Genomic DNA, 24,112 nt, shown 5'->3' on the forward strand with positions numbered 1-24,112 from the left:
TAAACCTAAGAAGATAGTTTTGTACTGCAGAATGGCTAAAAAGTTGGACAGTTTTCTCAGAAAGATCTAGGAGTAATTATGCTCAGAGATATTAAAAACCTAAAAGAAACAGTGCTGGGTAACCTGCTTTAACTCAGCTTTGAGAAGAGGCATTGGAATGGATTATTTCCTGAAGACACTTTCACCACCAACCACTTCAGGATCTTGTAGATATTTAATCAGTGGGCAAATTCTCTTGACAAAATTTTACAGCAGATAGCTGCAGAGAGTGGAAAAGGCTTTTCCAGATCTAGGTGTGTGTGCTGCTTACTTTGTAAAGTGTATACAGCAAAGGGTTATAGAGAACAATTTTTTTCCTTCCAAAATAAATCCTATAACTATTTGAGAAACAGCTGAGCCCCTGCCCATCTTCTATAGTGTTTCTTCATGGGACACTTCCATTTCTGAATCGAGTCTAGGTACATTTGCGGACAAATTTGCCCTGAAAATATTGTTTCATTTTCTTGAAATATAAGAGAATATTTTTTTTTTTATTTTATTTTTTTTAGAGCTTAGCATTTGTGGGCTTTTTAACATATACAAGCCAATTAACTTTTGATAGAGGAAAATTACATCTGTTGACACAGAAATACCACAGAACGTCTGCTAGAAAATGTTGTTTCAGGAGCAGAAGGTTACTTTTACTTAAGGTACTTATTCCTTATTCCATAAGGAATAAACAACCTCTCTGGGTAGATGCTATGAACTTTAATCTAAACAGACAATAAAAAAGAGGAAGAGGCAGAAAAAGGAAACATTTTGTCTGAATATAAATACGTGTCAGCAGTTGGTTTGGTTTAGGACCAAGTATCTTTATTTTCAAATGCAATTCCTTCCAGAGCAACACTGGAAGCTGCTGTACCAAGCTTTGGAATGGGGGATCTCTTGAGAGCATTTCTCACCTTGGGCACTCACTGTGATTGTGCAGCTATTCCACTTGCTGAATGGTGTTCCTTTCCCTCTATAGGGTTGTGCTGTAACTCCTGGATGTATCAGGTCAGCTGTGTTCTCATCATATATGATGATATGTGTAGTCAACATTTATCTTTTCTGCTGAGCATGACACTAGCTATTAAATTTTTCCATGTTATTTAAATAAGATTCAGTAATAGGCTCTGTGTCTTCACTGTAGAGGTCCTGAAAGACAAATGAATTACACATTCTCTGTCTTCCTTTATTCTGTCAGTTTTATTTACATACAAAGTAGCACCATAGAGTACAGCTGTCTATAATGAGGCTTTGCTTTTCAGTACAGTACAAGATGCAGTGTGTTCAAGGTGGGATGTTAATGGTGATTAAAAGCAACTGTTAAATGATTTTCAAATCGACAAGGTTAAAATACAAAAGCAGTGTCAGAGCATTTGTATTGTTATCTCATTTTCAATTAAAGCTGAAAGTAAATATGTCATGTATCCTTTGCTTTGTTATTATATATGATGGATAAACAACAAGTTAATCAAAGCATACATATAATATACATTAGCCTGTATAGAACCAGAGACCAGATTTGCAAATTTGTCAGTGTTTCAAAGTATATGGAGCACAGCACATGAAACCTGGTTACTCAGATTTCACACTGGTGAAATCAGTTGGATGTTTTTGCTTTGATAGCATGTATTGCTTTTCATATGTATATAGTACAGCTCTGCATTACTAGTGCCTACAGTTTTACAGGCTGCACATAATTGTTTGTGAAGCAGCTGCAATGCAAGGTTTTCCAGGGACCTTGTCAGGCACCCAGGACTGTCCTTTGTTTACAAAGGAAGTTAGCAACACATTGTTGAAAAGAGTTATGCTGAGGAGAGCCCAGCCAGTCAAGAACAGGGGTTTTCTCCCTTCACCACAGACCTGTTAGATCATGTTGTGACACAGACTAGCTGGGGATCTGCCATATGAGCAAGACACTGATCAGAGAGCCACTGGATCACTTGCTGTGGCAGGAGAACGTGAGGGAATGAAATCTGTTGAACCTAGAAAAGAAGCAGCCTTGGGGCCACCTAACTGCAGTCTTTCAATAACTACAAGTGTAATAAAAAAGAAAACAAGTGAAGCTCTTTATAGCGGTGCATGAAAGGAGGACAGGAGAAAATTTCAATGTGAGTGCACTGAGGTACTGGAAGACACTCTCCAGAGAGGCTGTAAAGTCTCTATCCTTGGAAGTTCTCAGGTGCTGACTGGAAAAAGCTCTAAATGACCTGCTTTCATCTCATAAGTGGTCCTGCTTTGAGCAAGAGGTTAGACTTGAGAGTCACTCAAGTTCCCTCCAACCTCAGTTATCCCAAACTACACCCTTCTTTCCATATCTCCTTAGGATGACAATAATTTCAATCCCCTTAATTTGAGACAAAATCTGTAAGTGAAAAGACCCTTTTTTTTTAATATGTGCAAATTAACAGACAAAAAAAAATCTTGTTCTTCATACTAAAACCTTTGTAATTATTGCAGCATTCATGTTGAATTGTGAATTATTTTTGAGCATTTTGTGTGTTTTGAAATTTTAAAGTCATTTTAGTTTGTATTTTTCATATACATAGTTGGCTTTTTAGTGTTGTTTAAAACAAAAAGTGAACTGAAAAAAGTGTGAGTATTTAATATCAGGATAATTACTTTGTATTTTCAATCCATTGTTTTCAGAAATTTACTAACAATTACAAAAAGTTTACATGTCTGGGTAGAAGTAGGGTTAAACACCTGTTTAACAGGCTGTTCTTTCATTCTTTCAAATTAAGTGACTTTTAGAAAGTTCTGGAGAAGTGTCTTTTTCTTAAATATAGTGTGCTAGACCTGATTTCAGCATGCAAACATGAGGATACTTTCTTTATCTCCCTCTATACTGTTAGGTCCTGTCAACTGAGCACAGAAGATAACTTTTTTCTCTCCACATTTTTTTCTTTATTTCTCTTAACACATCTTTCTATTTCCCTCTGCTTTCTCCCATGTTATTTCTGAGGTGATTTCTGTAGAAATCAATTTCTAACTCAAATGGAATTCTGGCTGAAGGCAGCTTTAACTATAATCAAGGGACAACCATTTTCCTTTGTTTTTTTTTCACTAAAAATTTGCTATATTTTCTCCACCAAGACTTTTCAATTGTGCCCAGAATCTGAAATTCTCTGGTAAAGTGCCTCCTACTGTATCCTACTGCTTTAGTAAAACTTGCCAGTCAGTCAATAACTTAACTAAGTCCTGGGCTAATTCTAAACCCCAAATATTCTGACTCATGTAGATAGCAAATGGAACTCCAGTTGTACCAACCCAATTGTTGCTAATTTTTTTGATGAAACTAGAAGGAAGTATGTGTGAGACAAAAGTGTATCGTTGATTAAGACTTTTCCTGTGAAATCAAATAGCCTAAAATGCTCATTTTTTTATATCAATGTATTGTAACTCTTCCCTATTCTGTGTTTGGTATCTAGCTATTCTTTCGTCTTTTTTTTTTTTTTTTTTTTTTAATCAGAATTAATCTTCTGAAGAGATTTTTAATAGCAAAATAACAAGGGAAAAATAAAAGGAAAAAATCATCTTCTGCAGCAGTTTGTCCACTAGGACACTCACAATGTTGCATTTTATGATTTGTGTCTGTGGTAAAAATAATTCCTCTGGCTTTTGCAGTTGAGATAAGGGATTGATAGCTATTTTTATCTCGTGACCAATATTACATGGAATCCCCCCAAAAAAAACAACTGTGCAGAGGCAGTACTTAGATGAAAGGCCTAACATCAGTTTAAAAAATAAATAAAAAAACCCTAAAAAAACCCCACCAAAAAAACAGATGTAGGAATGAAGTAGTGTCCTGTCCTCTTATTAATTTTGGAAGACATGTGAATGATATTGCAAAGGATTTTCCAGGGATTTATTCTCTGATTATTCCATGTCTGAAAGAATCAAAATGATGCTCAGCTGGGGCAGTCAATAAGCAGACTAAATATGTGACAGATGCACAGACAACTTCAAAGATGTTGTTACAAGTGCCCGTGGAGATACTTAAGGAGCCAGATGCTGCTGCCTTATATTTTCCACAGCTCAGCCTGTGTCCTGTGATCACCTTCCAAAGGGAGTGTGGGGTTCAATATGCTGCAATAAACAATATTCCATCTAGACAGTTTGTGTCTCTTTAGTTCTTTTAGCATTTATCTAGCACAAGTACTTAGGGAGCATATTGTGTGTGTACGTATATGTCTGTGTCTATATATGCATATATATGTGTGTATAAATGTATATGTATATATGTTTCTATACATATGCCCCCAGCCATCTCTGCTCTTATGTGCTTTCATACCTTTTAGGCAATTTGAAAAACACATTTCAGGGTTTTTCTGAGCATATATTACTAGACAGTGTTTTAAAACAAAGGAAGAAACAAGCACAAAAAATCCCCCCACAAGACGGTTTGAGAGTTTTCATTAGATTGTATTTCCATGGTTTATAGCAAACATAAACAATTTGTTTTTGCTAGCTCTCTCTTTGTCCTTGTCAAGAAGGGGATCAGCAAACAGATTCCCGTGCCTGTCCTTGTCATGATTGGCCAATGGAGATGCTTTGTTTTTTTTTCTAAAGATTTATATGGCCTTTCTCTGTTTAAATCACAGAATCAGCTAGACTGGGAAAGGACTTTGAGATCATAGAGTCTGACCTGTGATCCAGCACCACTTTGTCAACTAGACCATGGTACTGAGTGCTATGTCCAGTCTTTTCTTTAACACCTCCAGAGACAGTGTCTCTACCACCTCCCTGGCAGCCCATCCCAATGTTCCACCACTCTTCCTTGTGCAGAAAGTTTTCCTAATATCCAGCCATGGTGCAACTGTCTCCTCTTATTCCTGTTTCTGGTTGCCTGGGAGAAGAGACTGACCCCTAACTGGCATCACCACCTTATTTATTAGCCAGTATGGAAGAATGTGGATATGGGGTTGTAATTGTTGGAGTTGCTAAGGCTTATGGTCACCAGAAGGCCCTGTGGCAAGGCACAGCTGCAGGAGGGACTGATGGAAGTCTGCGGGGAGGTGTGAGATAGCTATGGCTCGTGGAAAGCAGCACTGCAGCTGAGCCAGACAGTGGGTGCCCTTCTTTTGTTAAGCTTTGCTTTTGTCTGGTTGAGATTAATGGTATAAAAGGGAGGTGGTTTCTACAATAAAGTGAAGGGGGTCCATGTCTCTTTGTTCCCCATTGCTAGAAAAGAATATCTGAACTCTGCTTCAGGAAAAAGAGTTTCTTGTTAGGAAAAAGTCCCCAGAAGTGATAATTATGATAAGTTTTTATAAGCTTCTAATTAACACAAACAATAAGAACTTCCTGTACTAATTGCTGTTCAAAACAACCAGCCCATCAACTAATGAACCAACAAGCCAACCAACCCCCTAAAAAACATGAAACAAAATAAGTAGTGAAGAAGAAAGCAAAAAAAAAAAAAAACAACCTGAAAGTATGTTATTTTTAAAATTAGGAAAAATAGGAAAAAAAGATTATTTTTTTCCAGTCAGTCTATTCAATTCTGGAGAAAGTTTATTCTCTATTTTTGAGCTAAGTTCATATAACATTAAATTCTGCTCATTGAGCCATTTTAAAACTATCTTTAGTGTAAATAATACTTGATTATGAACAGTAAATTTGTCCTTGACCCTGTTTATTGAATGTGATCATATCACTCTAATTGAAAACCAACAAAAAAATCAGAATTTGATAATTTTTGTGAATAAAATTTCAGTTTTGTTTCATTATTGTTAAATAAATTTTGGATAATAACTGATTCCAGAAGTATTTCAGTAGAAAATCATCTCATTTTCTGTTTACAATTACAAAAGGACCTGTCAGTGTTTGAATCACTTTGTTTTGACCTTCCTTGATGGTATCAAAGTTACTTCATGTTTCAGTAAGTAAAGACAGGATGCAATTTTATGCCTGAGGAGATGGGATAAATTCACCTCACCTATGGAATTCTAAAGGCTTTCCTAGTTGTCACAGTGTTTCTCTGAAAATAATGCTCTTTGCTGTCCTGTTTACCTCACTATGGTTATTTGGCTGTATGCTATTTGAAATCTGGGTGCTATATATTATGAATATTAGTAGTAGAAATAGTAGTGTTGTAGTTGTTGTTTGTGATATTACGAATTATGATATACTATGTAAGACTGAATAATATGAAGTAATACTCAAGAGCTGGATAATTGCTTTAATAATTGGTCAGAAGAGTGGCTTTATGCTCAGTGTTTTGGGGAAATTTCATTTTGAGACAACTTTTTTTGACCTTTTTTTGACCTACTTCTTTATCCCAGCCTTGTTATGTACAATTTAGTCTAACTCTGATAGTAGTAAGTGGCTGTGAATTTTTGTGGCCGTTTTAACCAGGCCAGTAACTTATCTATTTTATCTACTAGTTTCAAATTTGTTTTTAATATGACAACTATGTGCTATTATAAAGTACATATTTCAACACACTTTTTATGGTTACTACATGCATGGCTAAGGATGCAAGTTATAGATAATAACTTTTCCTGTAAAAGTATTTACAGATGAGGCAGACATGAGTGACAGAGTTGATACTCTTGAGGGAAGGGATGACAACTAGAGGGAGCTTAACAGGCTTGAAGAGTAAGCCAGTGTGAGCCCAGGTCCTACACCTGGAGAGGAGCAAACCTCTGTCAATACCTGTTGAGAACAACCTCGAGGAGAAGGACTTGGGAGCACAATGCATACAAACTTCACATGAACTGGGAATGTGTGATGTCAGTATGGAAAGCCAGCTGTGTCCTGGGCAGCATCAAAAGAACTGTGGGCAGCAGGTGGAGGGAGGGGAGTCTGCACCTCCACTACTCTCACGAGATTCCACCTGGAGTGCTACATCCAGCTCTGGTATCTGTAACACAAGAAAGATATGAATCTGTTGTAGGAGGTCCAGAGGAGGGCCATGCAGGAGCTCAGTGGGATGGATCACTTCTGCTAGGAAGATAGTCAGAGAGAGCTTGGGTTGTTCAGCCTGGGAAAGAGAGGGGTCCAAGCAGACACAGCTTTAAATATATAAAGAGAGGTTATAAGAAAAATGTTTTACTGCTGCCTGTACTGATATGAAAAGGAATGACAGTTTTAAACTAAAAGAGGAAAGATTTAGATTACCTATTAGAAAAATTCTTTACTGTGGCTGTAGTGAGGCACTGGCACAGGCTGCCCAGAGAAGCTGTGAATGCCCTAAACATAAAAGTGTGCAAAGCCAGGTTGGATGGAGCTCTGAGCAAACTGGTCTTGGGGAAGTTGTCTCTGCCTGTGGCTGGAAGGTCAGATTAGATAATCTTTATGATTCCTTCCAACACAAATCATTTCATATGATTCTCTCTATATGACTTAGATTAGATATAAGTAAAAAATCTTCATGGTGTGGGTAGTAAGAGGGGGGAAACAGGTAAACTAGAGAGATTGTGAATGGCCCATCATTGTTCTGTGTCCAAGGCTGGACATAGCCTTGAGCTACATGATGAGCTAGGTGTCCCTGTCTGCAGCAGGAGAGTTAAGCAAGAAGGACTTTAAAGATCCCTTGCAACACAAAGCATTTTAGGGTTCTGTGATTCTATGATTTGTGAACACTGATTAAGAAAATTATATATTTGGGATTGCAGCCATGTTTTCTCATGCTTTCTTCGTGGGAACATAGTCCTGCAGCATACTGGCAGCCTTTGTTCAAAGCTCCTTTAATAGCTCAGATGATAACAGCAAAGTTTTTTTTTAAGGGACTTTTGCAAGCAATTACTCACAGAAATGTCTATCAGAAATTTTTTCCATAATTTCTGGGAATGTATACAGTCTGTGTCTTGTTAAAGGATGGTGGGGAGATGTGTTTGAAAATTCAACATTAGAATTAATGTAATTAATTAACATTAGAATTAAATCAATTATTTTGAAAACTAAATCTAACAGCAAGTATTGGGAATAAACTTAATAGAAAACTCTATATAGTATAATTTATATATATATATATATATGCATATACTGATACAGATATGTATATTTCAGTTTTAAATAAAATATTATGGTTTATTTATGTGTGCTAATAATATTTATTAGTATATTTCTACACATATCCCAAGGTCTCATCACCCAAGAATAATGCATTTTATTTATTCCCAAACCCAAATTTGTGGAAAATTCAAGAACAGAACATTTTAATGTTACTATCCACACGAAAGGGGAGGGTTATAAGTGAAAAATTAAGAGCAAAGGATATTTTTCTTTCTAATGTAAACATCTGGCAGCATTCCTTGCTTACACAATTAATGGGCATTTAATTGGCAATGATCAGTTTATTGCAGCAATATGAAGCGAATATTTCCCCAGTAACAAACAGCTGTTGCAACAATTTCACAGCAATTTAGCAAACACCAGGTGATAGCAGTATCTAGAATAAAGTCTTCTGTCCCCAAGCAGAGCAGCAGCGAATCAGAGAAAGACATAAAAGGTGGACTGCTAGATTTAGCTGATTTTTTTTTTCTCAGCTTCTGTAATATTGTTCCTAAATCAACCTCATTAAAGGAAATCCAATGTATTTCTAAAGCAGCACGAGAAGAATCTACATTTAAGCCCAGAAGGCATTTTTAAAATGGCATTGTTTAATTAGAAATTCAACCACTTAAAGCCCCTCTGAATTTCATGCTATAGACCACTATTTGAATCCATTGGACAGAGATTGGTGGCACAAACTTGCATCATTCAGTTTGTAAGGCAGACCACACAAAGATAATGTTTCATTGCTTCCTTCATTTTTACCATTTGTATGATGGTTCTAACACAGCAGTTTGATTCATCTTGAGTTACAAAAAAAACCCACACAGAAAATTTGGCTTCATTCACAAATTACTGACAATTAAGAAAAAATATAATTATTTCTACCAGCTGTCTAAGATTAAATGTATTACTTTTTAATTTGTGTTGCTTGTGAGCAGCTTTTCTATTATGGCTTAAATAAAGTTTTTCATCTTTCATTATGTTCTCTCATTACAAATGTAATATAATGATAATAGCTATGCAAACTTTGGATTATGCTGCTTTTGGCATAGATTTAAACACACATTTTATATGTAAAAGGCAGGACAGCACCCAGACTTTTTGAAAGACAGGTTTCTTTGGTGAGGAAACTTATTTTATTTCAGCAGAATGCCTTATTTACTATGCTATTTTGTATTAGCCTATGCAACAGTCTGCAAACAATACACCAAAATGAGCAAAGACTCAGGGGACAGCTTATATAAAAATGCTTTCATTTTCTTATGTTCACATTCCACAATAATTGATCTCCATGACAAAAGGAGACAATCAATCATCTTCTATTGTGTTTTTCTCTGTTAAAATTACAATTCTTGATATAACAAAAGAAAGCTGCCTAAGTAACAGGAATGTTTCTACATGTTTAAATCAATATATTGATCAGAATCGCCAAACAACTCTGTAAATCATTAATATGACAATGCATTTTTTTCATTAATTTATACATATTAATATCAGATTATGCCACTATTATTTATAATCATCTAGAAAATGCCCAACAATGCATATTAAAGGGATGCTTTATTATGCTACATTGCAGTAGCCAAATAGTGTATCTGGATATTTTGCCTCATAAATAACTTGCAATTTTCAAAGTGAAAAGTGAATATTATCTAAGGCACTAAACCAAATATTGTGATTCTTTACAATTATTTAAAACCATGTTCCTTAACTGCTGGCTAGTGTTTGTGCACAAGCAAATGATCTAGAGAAGTCATTAAGAATGTCCCACAAAAATGTGTTGACAAGAAACATGACATTACAAAGCATTAGTTTGTCCTCAAGTTACTCAATTCAAATGATATATTTAATATCTTTAGGTGTTTGGTAAGGGTAATAAATATACTAGGTATAAATCAGTAACAACAAAAATTTCTGGATTTTATTTATCTCAAGATTCAAAGCTAATACTTATTTATAACTGTCAGTCATGAACTTCACTTTATTGTACAATGTCTACATGCAAGTAAAATGGCAATCTCTACAAGCTTGCAAACCCATCAATGAAAGAAATTATAGAAGCTGCCAAGCATCTTAGATACGAAGGAAAATGGTCCCAGGATGCTAGTGACCTATTAAGAGGAACTTTGGTTAAGATATTATTGCATGTGAAAATTTTAAAGAAGGATTTAAGCAAAAGAAGTGAAGTGTGTTCATAGTTATAATCCATATATATTCTTTTATGTAGCAATTAATAGTCTATGACATAAGTAAATGCTTTGCTTCTTCTGTCTTCTTTGGCTAAGAAGAAGGTTGGAGTTTTTGTCTATTGACTTACAAGACAGACTAAAAGAGAAGATATGATAGATATTTAGAGAAAATACTGAAGTAGAAGTATTTTGCAGTTGATCTTAGTGACTGCACAGATTCGACCAGAAGGTGGTGTTAATTTTTCATGATGTATCTAAAAAGGAATGTCCTTTTGATTCTGCATTTCAGTTTCTCACTGTGACAGCGCAGTAAAATACTTAGATGTGGGTATTTTATAAAAAAACACAGTTAAATAGCAAAATTAAGTTAATATTATTCCATGTCATTAACTAGCACAAAATTCAGATAATTTTAAAACCCCTAAAGATTTCTTTAACTGTGTTTTTTTTTTTTTTTCTGAATTTGTGAGGTCAGGCTATATAACGTTTCAAGAAAATAAAATCTTTGGTTTTGGGAATTTAGTGACACAGCATTTAAAATATGAGACAATATGGATGATTGTAAGAATATTTTCTTCACATTATAAATGAACATCACAAGAAGTTAGGCAATCATTACCTAATTACATTTTCTTAATATATTCTTGTTAAATACTTCCTAGACATTAATTGATTATGAAGATTGGAGACTTATTTTCATTCATATCCACAATGTCAATAAAAAAGTGGCTTCAAAGTCTTGCAAATATAGTTCTATTCATATTTTCTTTTTCTTTCCTTAAGTGTCATCCAGTAAGTCATGTAAGTAAATTAGTTGGTTTAGGGAATAACAAACTAAAAATAAAAGTTTTCATAGGAGTGATTTCCAAGTTGTTCAATAAATCTTCTATAAGCAGCAAAGAAAAAGCATTTGTATCTTCTATGGTATTTTGATTGACTTAACAATACTTGAAGAACTCTGAGAATAAACCAGTGAATTCTGGGTTGTTTGACTAAAGTCTAGTTTCAAATTTTTCACACCAAGTGAAAGACAGGCAAAGCTCTGTTGTTCCATGCTTGGTTTAGCATCGATCATTGCAGGCCACTTAATTTCAACTTTTCCAGAATTAATCACCTGAAAGGAGAGTTTCAACTATTTTCAGTGGTTTGTACTTTCTATTGGAAAGAATTTTTGCATTCTATTTTTTTTTCCTTTTTTTTCTAAATTGTTTTTGATTTCATAAGTAGGCCCAGCTTCTCCTCGAGAGATATTTCTTTCAGTGTTAAAATGAACCCTACATGAATCTGTTGTCTACCAATTTGTTCCCTCTCACAGTCTTGGAAAGACAATTTGCAAGCTGTAGTTGTCCCAAATTAAAAGAGAAACTAAAATTTAGGGGTATTATGTTGAAAAACCTGCTACTAACTTTCTTTTAGCTTACTTGTGAAGCTGTTGTCTGAAGAGCAGTTCTTCCGACTATTCAGTTTCATTCTATTATCTGCTATTTAGGATTATACCATGGTGATAATTCACAGATAACAGGGATTCAAGTCATGACTTGCACTTGGGAGTTAGGACTCAAGTCTAGGAAACAGCCTGCAGATTTAATTAGCTTTCTGCTTTCTTGTGTCAAAGAGGAAGTTCAAACTTGCATTGTTCAGAATGCAAAATTTAAAAAAAACCCAGCAAAACACCTCCAAAAGAACCCAACCAACCAACCAAAGAACTCCCACAAAAAACCCCAAAGGGTTCCTTCCACCCTCAGTCTTGACTGCTTAGTCAAGAAATATTTGAGAGAATTCAAAAAGATCCCTGGTTTAATTTTTTTCATAGCTGGCAAGCAAATCACAGGATGAAGGAGAAAAAGCTCTCTGTCTTTTCTATTGCAGCTGACATCTTAACTCTAGGTGTTAGCTAAAGTTAATTAATAGTGTCCTATGCTGGTAATGACATGACATTTAGTAGTCACTGGTAAGTTTATTTATTTAAAAAAAGGTAATTTTAGTCTGCATATTCTTACTAGTCATCTGAGCCTTCAAAAATTCATTTTCATTACCTATTCAGACAAAAAGGAGTATTTTTGAAGTTATATTTATAAAATTTCTTAATCCATTTTAGGTACCCTGAACATTATGGTCAGTTGACCCATTTTGCTTTGTTTTCACTTCTTGATGAGGCAAACAAAAATTTTTGTGGAATATTAAAACCATCAAAGTATTCACAGTACCTGTAAATTAAGTGAACCCTGAAAATATTCTAGCTACTTGTTTGCTCCCTTTTAGGAGCAGATTTATTTAAAAGAAACTGTAATACTTTCCTCTTAATGTACAAAATTTATATTTCTTCACTGTAGATTTGCAGTATCCTCTTCCATATATGTATATATATTATATATGACATTCTTGAATCTTGCAACTGCAAATATTCATTAAGAATTATGGAATCATTAATTCAAATATTTCTTTGTAATATTTTTAATATTGATAATTTTATTCTGGTACTTTATTTACTGGCAATTTTAAGTGATATAAGATCCAATACAATCAAAATTCTATATACCAAATCAATATCCATGACCATAATCCAAAAATTATTTAATAAACTAACTAAGGTTATTGCAGAATAAGAAAAGGAGCTCAGCACTTAAAGGACTCTTAAAAATCTATATATTGGCATATTTAAACTCTCTAACTGCTAGACATTTGAAGTTCAGACAAGTAATTTACTGATGTTAGTATATTTACTGTTCTTTATTAAAGAACTCTTGACTGCATGTACATACCATTTTTCTTACTGAAAGAGTGAAGTAATTTTGATCTCTGATAAGATCACAAATACCTTACCTGGAACACTTCTTTTGCAGAAGGGGAGTGGGAAAAAATTGCTACTCTCATCTTTTACAGATATTTTTAGGAGACACAAGATGTTTTCTACTTTCAAAATAAAGAAAGAACCATCACATTTCTTTCTGTAGTGAGTGTGACTGACTTCATGCATACAATGCAATGGCTTATTTTTGTTCCTACAAACTTCTGGTTTTGAGAAAATACAAGATTTCCCACCAAGTTCTTTTCTGCTTCTACTATTAGACTGTATTTAAACAGGTACTTTTTTAAATTTAAAAAATAAATTTAGAAATCTTAGTAAGGCCGTCTATTTTTAATGATCAGCATGGAAAACAAAGGGTACTATTTTCACCATCTTACACAGATGGGTCATGATCATGACTTGCTCACGGTTAGACAAGGCAAATGATAGATGTAACACATTTGATGTTCAGTTGCTGCACATCACACAACCTCACAGAGTAGTCTGGCAGAATATGTGCTACAGAAGCACTCCAATGTGGCAGTGTTGCCCGTGTGAAGGAAATGTTAAATTTAGCTTTTTTATTTTAAAAAGCTGCTTATGTGCTCTGCAGACATACAAAGATGTGAAGAAAGTAGAAAAAATGCTCAGAAAGTAACATCTGTTTAGGAAGCTTCCCTAACTACAAAGTACTGTTGTGTCATTTATTAATGGCTTCAGAATGCAAGATTTCCAGAGGATTCATAACATTGCTCAAAAAATCTCTGTTTTCTCAGGGTCCATCTGGTCTTTATATAAAGGTCATTTTTAGGGCTTTCTTTTTCTCTTTTGTTTCAAGTGCAGGAACAGAGCAGCTGAGACCAGGTTATAATGTCTGAAGTAAAGGGACATTTATTATTTTTTTAAAATTAATTTGGATGACAAAAACATTTTCCTTTAAAGTTTCAGGAGGAATGTAAACATAGGCATAATATGATTTGGAAATTTACCCTAAGTATTAGGGTTAATGCTAAAGAATTCAACATGTCAACTCTACATCTTACCTCAAATATAGCGTTTCAGTAGGTGATTAAGCACAATGGCAAAGCATCTGTTCATACAGCAATGCAGAGGAAAGTCTGCCACCTCATGAATTACCAGAATAAGAACAGATTTCAAAGTCTTAGTTAAGAACAGATTTACCTTAATCTGATTGTTTCAGTTCACTAAGTCCTTGGCTAACTGGGACTTGAGACACTGTGAATGAAGATGAGTTACATGTACTGAGAATTACTGATTCCAGATGCCGTATTTCTTGTCATTGTATATTTAAAATTAAATACAGCTTCATAGTCTTAAATCAAGTTGCACATTTCAGAGTGATCAAAAACCAACATTTCTTAGCTGGAGGAGCACACTTGGACTACTACTGTCATTAAGGATTTCCTGAGACAATAGGATAAGCTAGGAGGTGAATGTTGCTATTATGCTTTTAGTGGGAAAGTTCAAAATTGGTGAAATTTTTATTGTAGAATAGCACTGTTTCTCAAAGACTACCATTATTTACCTTCATCCTGTAACATTGTTTATGCCATTTCCTCTCCTAAGTTTCTATACTTTTCTGATCAATACTATGTGTGTTCTGTAAATTTTTAGTATTTTTATCTTTGAGGAAGTTAGTGGTAGATGCATGCAAAAAATATGGGGAACAGTCAGTGTTGGAAGTGAAAGGAAAAACATGAGGTACTGTACTTCACAGCAAGAAAGGCTTCTGTCTCTTTCATTGCACAGCACTTACATACACCCATCTTGCATTAGTTAACAATAGAATTTTTACTAGTTACCTCCACATTCCCATAATCAACAAAATATTTTGAAATTTATCATGCATTTTTACTGTTGTATTGCTGAAAAAAGCTTTGGTTGCCTGGCAGATGCAATTTGTCAGAGTTTTGCATGTATGTTTTTTTTCATAAACAAAGTTTTCACAGTGACAGTTGATGACTAGGGGCTCTCTTGAGCCCCTAAAAATTTATGTTACAATTTTCAAGATAAACCAGCAGTTTCTTAAGAACAGTGTGGTAAGCCTTTTAAGAACAAAACACAGTAGCACAATATCACAATGTAATTAGTATTTGGGCATATATTCCTTGCATTACTGAAGAGTCAAACAAGGTTTGCTAGTTATTCATCTTCAGCTCTGAGCTCCTCATACTCATTGGCTTGAAATTTAAATCTGAGTTTGAGCTTCCTGTGAATCTCAGCATTCTGATCACATACAGCTCCTTCAGCTGCAATTTTATGATGAAGATGTTTAACTAGCCTTTGATTGGAGTTTTTTGTCAGTTTAAAAATCATACATATACAAATTTGGTAGAATTAACAGGATTGATTAGAGTTTGTTAGTATTTTAGAATGATAGCTACTCCATTTCCTAACAGAGGAAAAATTGTCAGGGTGGGCTTAATGGTGGTGTACATCTGGAAACAGGGAAATAGTCAAAGTAACTGCTCTCCAATTACTGTATTTGGCTTCAGTCCACTTAATTCACTGTGATTTTTCTTGGGTTTTCCATGGAAGAGGAAATCTGGCATGTGCATGCAGAGGCTGAAAGTTCTGTAGGTTCCAAAGAACTCAAAGATTAGTGCAGACTGCATTTGTGTCTCTTGGCTGATACTGAATCAAAACCTGCTGGTTAACTGTCTGATGATATCTGATGCAAAAAGCAAAGATTGGGAGTCAGCTTGTGTTTCAACAATCAGTCCCTGACCCTGAACATGCTGGGAATGGTGCTGTTAATCCTCAAAGGATCACTCCTGAAATAACAACAAAATGTGTAGACCTTCATGCATAAATTTCTGCTTAAGCACAGCCTGTTCACTCGTTCCCTTTCTTCACATAAATGTAGGCCTTCTAACCAGAAGGAATGCATAAATAAATTACCAAAATGAGTTGTGTGGCTGTAGCATGCACATCTTGTTTAGCTTCTGTCCTGAAATCATCCCTATCCCTCCAAGGTTTTCAGGAAGAAAGCTAAACTTGAGGCCAGTACATGAACTTGCTTACTGACACAGACCTCAGCAACTGAATCTTCAAACACCTGATAAGAAACATTGAATGCTGGGCTATGTTTCAAATCTGGTTGTCTTTCTTGACATTCCTATCAGCTTAGGATCAACCACCTGAAACTGTTACCTGAAAAAATGCCTGAAGATATTGGTTTTTGGACCCAGCAAAAAGTTTTCAATAAACGACAGTCATAAATGATAGTTCAAATCTTTAATCTTTTAAAACTAATATTATCTGCTCCTTATATTTCCAGTGAGTGCCACTTCCACCACTCATATACCATTTTTGAAGAGATTCTCTAGTCATGCTGTGATGCAGAGGAAACATTTTCTACAAGTCGACTATGAAAACAAAACAAAGGATATTTTATTCAGGCTAGAGATTAGACTTTGAAAAGTTTTACACTCTTTATGGGTCTAAAGTTTTCATAACCATGTCATGAATTTGGAGATCTTCAGTGTCATAGAGTAAATTCTAGTTCCTAAAATGTAATCTGACTAAATGGTTTTGTTTGTGTAGGCTCATGGGATTGGGATAGCAACCACATCTCTACAGATCCTGTTTAATGCCCTACTCAAGCATTTAAACTAATTTTTTTTCAAAGCATTGAATATAGGATCCCATCCCTAATATTATGTTGTTACAGTTATGTCCTATTTTATCCAAACTGGAGGACTTGCTGTTTATGAGGATCATACTATCTGTATCTATACTACATACACTGTCTGTGTAAGGCTTCCATTTGCAAATTGCACAGTGGTGGCTTCAATGTGAAAAGCCTTATGTGTGGTGGCTTAACTGACCAGAGCTCAGGACAAGTTCAACAGAGGGGTGAGATAAGTGTGGCTTTGGGGAACATTAGTAAAAACAGTTATGACTGTCCCATAACATTTAAAGTTTTAAGAAATGCTGAAGCAGTCATCAGCCCTGTTTGAGATCTTTTGTGGTAGAAATCAAAAGATAAGGCTAAACTTTTCAAGTAATTATCAGCTATTAGCATCCACAGTCAGGTGAAACTCTGTGCTCTTGTAAGGAAAATTAATTCTCTTATTTAAAAGATTTCTGTTACAACAGAAACAGTATAAATATGCCTCCAGTCAAATTAGCCAACAAGAAATAATTGACATCAGAATGATTCCAGTCTCTGACAACAATTCCTGAAACAGTTTTTTAAATAATAGGGGAAGAGAATAATTCAACTTTCTCAGTAAGCAACACTAAATTACAGGAATGAGATGGAGTTTCTCAATTCAAACACCTGTAAAGTTTTTCTTAAAATAAGTAATTCCCAAGGGATTGTCTCTTCTACCTAAGTGTGTTAACACTCGCTATCAAACCAGTAATAATAATTCTAATTCTGATAATAATCAGAATGTAATTTAAGATGCTCAAGTATCTGAAACACAGCTTTAATTTGTATTCTAAGAACTCGTAATCCAAAATACTTGGGGGAGTATAAATATAGGTATATATGTATATTATAGATATCTTCATCAGTATCTATTTATATTAAAAAGAGGAAAAGCAGATTCCTGTGGAGAAATCACAGCTGTATCTGATGAAGTTGCTCTCATACATTTCTCTAAGGGACATGTACCAACGACTCAAGAACTGCAACTGTTCTTTTACAGATCTCATCCAGAGAGATCTCTAAGAGTAAGTGTAAGATTTTTAACAATCCTGTAAACTTATCCTTATTGTAGTTTGGTGGTATCCTTACTTCATCTCAGGAAAAGTAAGATTAAATCATAGAAAGTGGCTGTGAGGGCTTCTGTAATTTTCAGATGATAATCGGTGATTATATTGCAAATGTCAAAATGGATTTTAGACATATGTAATTCATTTCAATATGTAATTGAAAGCTTGTGACCCCTCTGCTGAAGAGCTCCTGCAATAGCAAACCATCTCTAGGCAAGTTCATAATAGCACAATCTACAGCAACAGATTTTAATTTTGAGCAGTTCACTTTATTCTGCCTGAATCTCTGCAATTAAAAAATCATTTGAGAGGTTTTTTTTTTTCTGAAAATGACACCTTACTTCATGACTGGCTCAGCTGGTCTTTCTTCAGCCTGTGATTTCATCATTACAAGTTGATTTCCAGTTTAGCAGTGAGGTTCCTTTTTGTCTATAACTGGTTTGCAGTTGTGTCAATAGTCTTGGAGCTTAAAAACATTTTATGGACTCTTTTTCGAAAACAACACATCCAAAAAAAGAGAAAGAGTACTCCAAGAGACATATCTGTCATAGGGGAGGATGTTTCTGAATGAGTAATGTTTCTGAATGTTCAGTGGTGTAATTCAAAGGTAGGAGGGGAGTAGGAAGATGCAATAATGTTTGCTACTGGGTTCTGTAACTCAGACTGAAACTGGGCTCATTTGGGTAACGAGATGCATACATGTATTAAAGACATAAAAGCAGGAGAGAAACAAGAAAGAGAGCCATCCCAGTTAGGAGGTGATTCCTCATACAATATAAATGGCAAAGTCTTAGCTTTGATCCATTCAGAATGTTTATTCAAGGAGTGGCATTGTCTGCAAGAATCTGTTTGATGGGGAGTTTGGTCTTTTATTGGAGGGGAAAAGATGGGAGAAAGACATCAACCATTACACCTTTCCATCTGTTCCTTTACCAATAACCTTCTAAAGAGAACTCTAAGGTGGGTTGATGGAGGAGGGCTCCTGTCCCTGAACCTGAAGTATGCAGCCCACCTGAGTGTGGGCTTGTTCACGAGATTTCTGGAGCTGATTTCAGCAGCTGATTTGGGTTTTTTTTATCTATCCATATTTTGGCAGTGTAGCTTTCACTCTAACCAAGTCTGCAAGGTTGTTTTCCAGATAAGATTATGTACATTCCTTGAAGTGACTAATATTTCACCTTAGTACCTACTTGAGTTAGCTAAATTAGCTGCCTGTTCTCCTAGTGTTAATGGAGAGAGTGGAGCTTAAGGTGATTTTCAAAAGATCAGTCTAACTTAGACTCTATGAATAGCCTCCTGAGCTGCTTTATCATATATCCATTCATACTGACTGAACTTGAAACACTGGTGTAAAAAACTCCTCATTCTACAGTGGCACTCTCAACATTTTCTTAAGAAATGAAATTTACAATATACTTCTGTTTCTATATTCACATATTAAACTGCTTGTGACTGTCAGTGGCAGAAAATTCAGGAGTTTATTCTAACAGCTGCTTCACTTTCCATACTTTGGAAAATCTTGAAATTGTTACTTCATCAAATTCATTCTTTGGTGCTATAAAATACAGTCATTAGTGGGACCCAGGCTCATGATAAGGATCCAGTTTTTTAGGTCTAAAGGGAGCACACCAGTATGGAAACTTTGGATTTTGACCCTTGAAAAGTCAACCTAAACTAAAATGTTGTATTAGCTTACAATGGACTTTATGCAATTTTTTTTTAAGCCAATTCCTTATAAATTTGCCCAAACCTACTTTCTAATCTTGATGGATACATTCTAATTAGGAAAACTGACTCATATCCCAAGTGACATAAATTAAAAACTTAAGGATAAATACACACCTAATTGACTGGTGGCATACTGAGGATATTTGGTTTGCAGATGAAAGATTTTATGGATATTATTTGGGGAAAGCTATGTGAAAATATCTTATTTTTAGGGATTGTATTTTGCCCTGAAAATATATATATTTTTTTAAAATATTATTAGCAGCTGAGTCAAATAAAGCATTAGGGTGTAGTTGCTATTTTCTAGTTTCTATGATGCTTGTTATGAAATTACCTCTGACATATACCACATAATATTTCCAGTTGATTTATATAATTTCACAGACATAGTTTCACCAGAGCTTTGTGAGCCTGGAGATACCAATGTTTGCTTAATATTTGACAAGTACAATTCAAAACACTAACCACCAAAACACCCTGTGTAAGCCCACAAGCAGTAACACATGCACCACCTCTTCCCATTCTTTGGCATTAGTCTAGAAAATGTGCAGCTACAGCACAATTAGACTGCTAAAGTTGATTTGAAATAGTACAAGTATAAAACTCTGGGTTAACTGTATTTTTGAAAACATAGGAATAAACTCTTATTTTTTTTTGTATAATATTTCTGAAGAAAAGTAGATGTTTGCTATTTCCTCTCAAATAATAGTTTATGTTATATTTTCCTTAATTATCTGATGGGAATTGATTAATGTACAAAGGCACTCGTGGTTTTTTCAGAATACTCAGTAAGAGTAGGGTTACGACCAGTAATTCATCATTTTCTTCTTCATCCATTTCAGCTGCCTCTCTTAATTCTGCACATTACTGGAGGGTCATACAGGTGGCTTCAAATAATAGTAGTAAGTTACATTATAAAAAATGCATTTCCATGCACCTTCATACTTTTGTCTTTTCCAAATTTTTGGAAGGTCTTTCATTGTGCCACTAATTTTCAGGGCAGCTTTCTTAGTAGACATGGACTTAGTAATAATTTAAAAGACAAAAACTGAGACTGGCTGAATAGAGCACAGGCAGAGCATGAAACAGTTTACACTGGTTTTGTGCTATTTTGCATTTTCTATTGATTTAGATTTATTTCAGAACAGTGATGGCATATGTTGAATAAGTGGGAGAGGAGCTTGGAAAATATATGTTTATTATAAAGTGCTTTCTTCAAAGCAGAGATAATTCAATTTGTTTTGAGAAAGGAAAGAAATATTGTTTATCTTCTGAACCTCAGCTGGGCTAATATGTACTAGGCAGTGTGTGCTAAAACAGTGTCAAAGTAGACATTTGAACAGTGAGCTCCAAGGTGGGAAACCTGCTGGCAAAGCTTAATTTTGGAGGATTCAAGGTTGCTTTTGGAAGCACTCCCCAGAGATTATTATTTAATGTGCTGCAGTAAATACTATGTAAAACGGTAAAGCTGCTGTCCTAAGCACACCTCAAAACATAAAGCCAAACTACTAAGGCAAGAATTCACTGAGTTCATATTAAATTTAGGTGCATTAGGATGATAACTGGTTAATAACATTTTGAAAATATTTTAAATATATCTTTTGGTGAGTCGTCCTTTAAATTTTTGTAATATTCTGCTTGCATATTTTTTATACTCTGTGTTATTTTATTTCCACGTATAGACTGGCTACCTTAAACTAGATTTTCAATTCTAGCTAAAGTATCATGAAATTTTTAAGTGTATTTTGTAGTTGCACTGAAATTTCTTCAGCAGCTGGAACATTTTTAGATGTAGAAATGAGTCTTCTATGAAGAAAAATTATGGTAAAGTAGGTAAGACACACAAAACTCTGATGTTATGATGGAAGAAATGCAGATGAGAAAGATGGTTTAATTTTTTCTTTCTACAAGATCTAAGTTAAGAATATTACCCATAACACCACATAATTGAATTAGTATATTGAAATCTTGGTATTAATTCCAAAGTATGAGTGAAAGGCTTAGTGTTAAAAGGCTGCTAAAACTCAATTTCTCCTAAGTGGGATTTGAAGGAAAGAACCATTAGCTTGTACCTATTGGGAAAAGGAATATTTGTTCAAAGTAGGAGAATGAAGGATGAAGTCTGGTACACAGAGGAAGTCTACTAGTTGCTTTTTGTTTGTTTGTTTGTTTTCTTGCTTTTTGCTGTTCTGTTAGTTTGGGTTTTCAAATCTATTTGTACTTGCCATTAGGCAAGCCTCTAGCCACTTCTTCATAAACATCCGTGTTTTTGCCCGAGTGATTTACCAAAGGTGAGACTTATAAGCAACTGAGAAATTGGATGAGATAAAATAAATACTAAGGTGAAATGCCAACAATCTCTCTGCTATATTTCTCCAATATTTGGTTTTGATGTACTGCCTCTCTGACTTATTGAGTGTAAATCACCCTACCAAGAAATTGTAACTTTATCAGTTCAAATAAACGTGATTTTTCCTTTCTGCAGGATTTGGATTTTAGATTAATATGTCTTACATCTGTGATTCCAAACAATTTTCCAAACACCAAAGAAACATCTCCCTCCAGACAGGTTTGATATTCACTACAAGTTACAAATCAATGCTTAAAGAAATTAAAAATTGCATCTTTTCTTCATCTTTGACAAACTATACTTTTGTATCCTGGCTGTTTAATGCAAACCCACTAAAATATATAAATATTCCCAACTGGCTAATATGTGAGACGTCTCTCTCTAGTCTCTCTTGTTAACACTGCTTAGCTTAGCTAAACTAATGGTAGCATGTGTATAGTTTGTGAGTTTGCATTCTTACATCTGTGATGCAAATTTATAATGGAAGCAATATCATATAGTATTTAAATCCAACATTAAGTGTTTGCCCTAGTAGATGGTCTTTCTTTTATTTAAGTGCCATTACTTTTATGTAGTCCATTTTCATTGCATTTAGTCCAATTTTAGTAATAATGTTTGCATGATTTACCAGGAAAATGCAATCTTTGCCCTGAATGGCACAGTGCAAGAAAAAATGGAAGCTGTTAAGAGCCTGAATGGCAAAAAAGTATTATTGACCTACGCTGGCAGCCATGTGTTTCAATTATTTTCAAGAATCCATTTGTCAAATAAGTGAAGCAATGTGGGACGTCAAGTTCAAGCTGGGGTTAGTGCCTTTCTACAGCTGATATGATGTATCTTCTGTAGCCATTTAATTGAATTACCCAATTTATTTTTCAAGCAACAATGCTCTACCAAGAGCCATGACATTAAACAATTAAATACTAGTTTAAAAGTCTGCATTTTGTGTAGTTCATCATTTCTCTACAGCAGACAGTTGGCCTAGGGCTGTGCTGCATTCTGGTACAGTAAAGGCTTAGTGTCTTAGAGAACACCCATCCTGTCCCATATAGCCAAATTTTGAGATAAGTATGCATGGAGAATGTGCATGTCTTTTGCCTGGCCAGTACTGTAAAAGCTGTACACTTAATTTCTGAGGAAATGAGAAAGAGAGTAATTGTTAATTTGTATGATTCAAGAACTTCTGGATTTCTGGTTTGAGACTAGAAATTCAGAAGAGATACAAAAATAAAAAAAAATAATGAGAAAAATATTAAGGGAAAGTCTGGGCTAGATTGCAAAACCTCTTTAAATTTTTGCAACAGTAAGAATTATACCATCTTTGTCACCTTGATCAAATAGCGTGGAATTTGTGCTTTCCTTTATTACGTTTATTAGAATTCTTTTGCTTGTAGTGCAGTAAGAATAGTTGTTTAGTTGGTTACTTATATAATGCACTAGTCTGCATCCATATTCTTCCACAAATACTTAAAATACTTTCACCAATTTTACTAAAATTAATTTGTGAACCAAGCAGTATCTTTATTTCTTTGTGTTATTCAGGTGTTACCGGAAATTAATGAAAATAAAAATTTTTAAAAATCTTAGATGCTTTCTTTTGTCACATACATATATATTTTTATATGAGAAGAATAATTACTGAAACAGAGGGAACAGTAATGACTCATTTTTTTTTCAATTAACATTCAACAATTAAATTTTAATATGGTCAGGGAATTGTTCAGAGACTTTTGTATGGGATACTGCACCTTTAATTATCTGCCCTCTGGTGCCAAGCCTTTTCTTTGAGTGCTTCCATAAAAGCTTATTGCAGCTAGTTATTGAGCAAATTAGTACTTGAGTTTTGGTGAAAAATGTCTTTATTAGTCCTAAAACCAGAGTCACTGTGCATTCCCAGAAGGCGTGATTTTGTTTGATGAATAAATCTAGTAATTATCCTGCTGTTAGGGCTGTACTGCAAATGTCATAAGCAGTAAACAGAAGGAGTAAGCCTTCCGTAAATTCTCTAATTATCTATGTTGGATTACTTATTGCCTGCAGATGATTTATGAGCATATTGATATATCCTTAAGTATTTTCATTTGAGTTCACGGATGCAAATAATTAAGGCAGTAGTAATTTGCAAAAGAAAGTGGTAGGTCAGGGTCATCTCATTATAAAACTTGTGCTCGTGTTCATGCTATGGGAGAAGATATAGGTATTAGCTCGTTGACTAGGCTTCCTCCTTTGACATCTTTAGCATTCCCTTTTGGTTTGTTTTTTTTGGTATAATTCCCAGTTTTA

The 24,112-nt window shown here is 34.7% G+C and overlaps 1 long non-coding RNA gene across 5 annotated transcripts in view; it reads right to left on the reverse strand.

The window, feature by feature from the left end:
• Positions 1-1,097: 1,097 nt before the first annotated feature.
• Positions 1,098-24,112, reverse strand: part of LOC147648183 (uncharacterized) — a 55,381-nt gene continuing 32,366 nt past the window's right edge. For 2 of the 5 annotated variants that reach the window (XR_015280732.1, XR_015280730.1), the window contains one exon: positions 1,098-1,176. This is a non-coding gene — a long non-coding RNA (uncharacterized LOC147648183). Of the gene's footprint in view, positions 1,177-4,430; positions 6,893-24,112 lie in introns of those variants that run through there. The other 3 variants (XR_015280733.1, XR_015280731.1, XR_015280734.1) reach the window with 2 other exon arrangements.

Source organism: Cyanistes caeruleus, chromosome Z (genome assembly GCF_971803275.1).
Source record: "Cyanistes caeruleus chromosome Z, bCyaCae1.hap1.1, whole genome shotgun sequence".
Taxonomy (NCBI): domain Eukaryota; kingdom Metazoa; phylum Chordata; class Aves; order Passeriformes; family Paridae; genus Cyanistes; species Cyanistes caeruleus.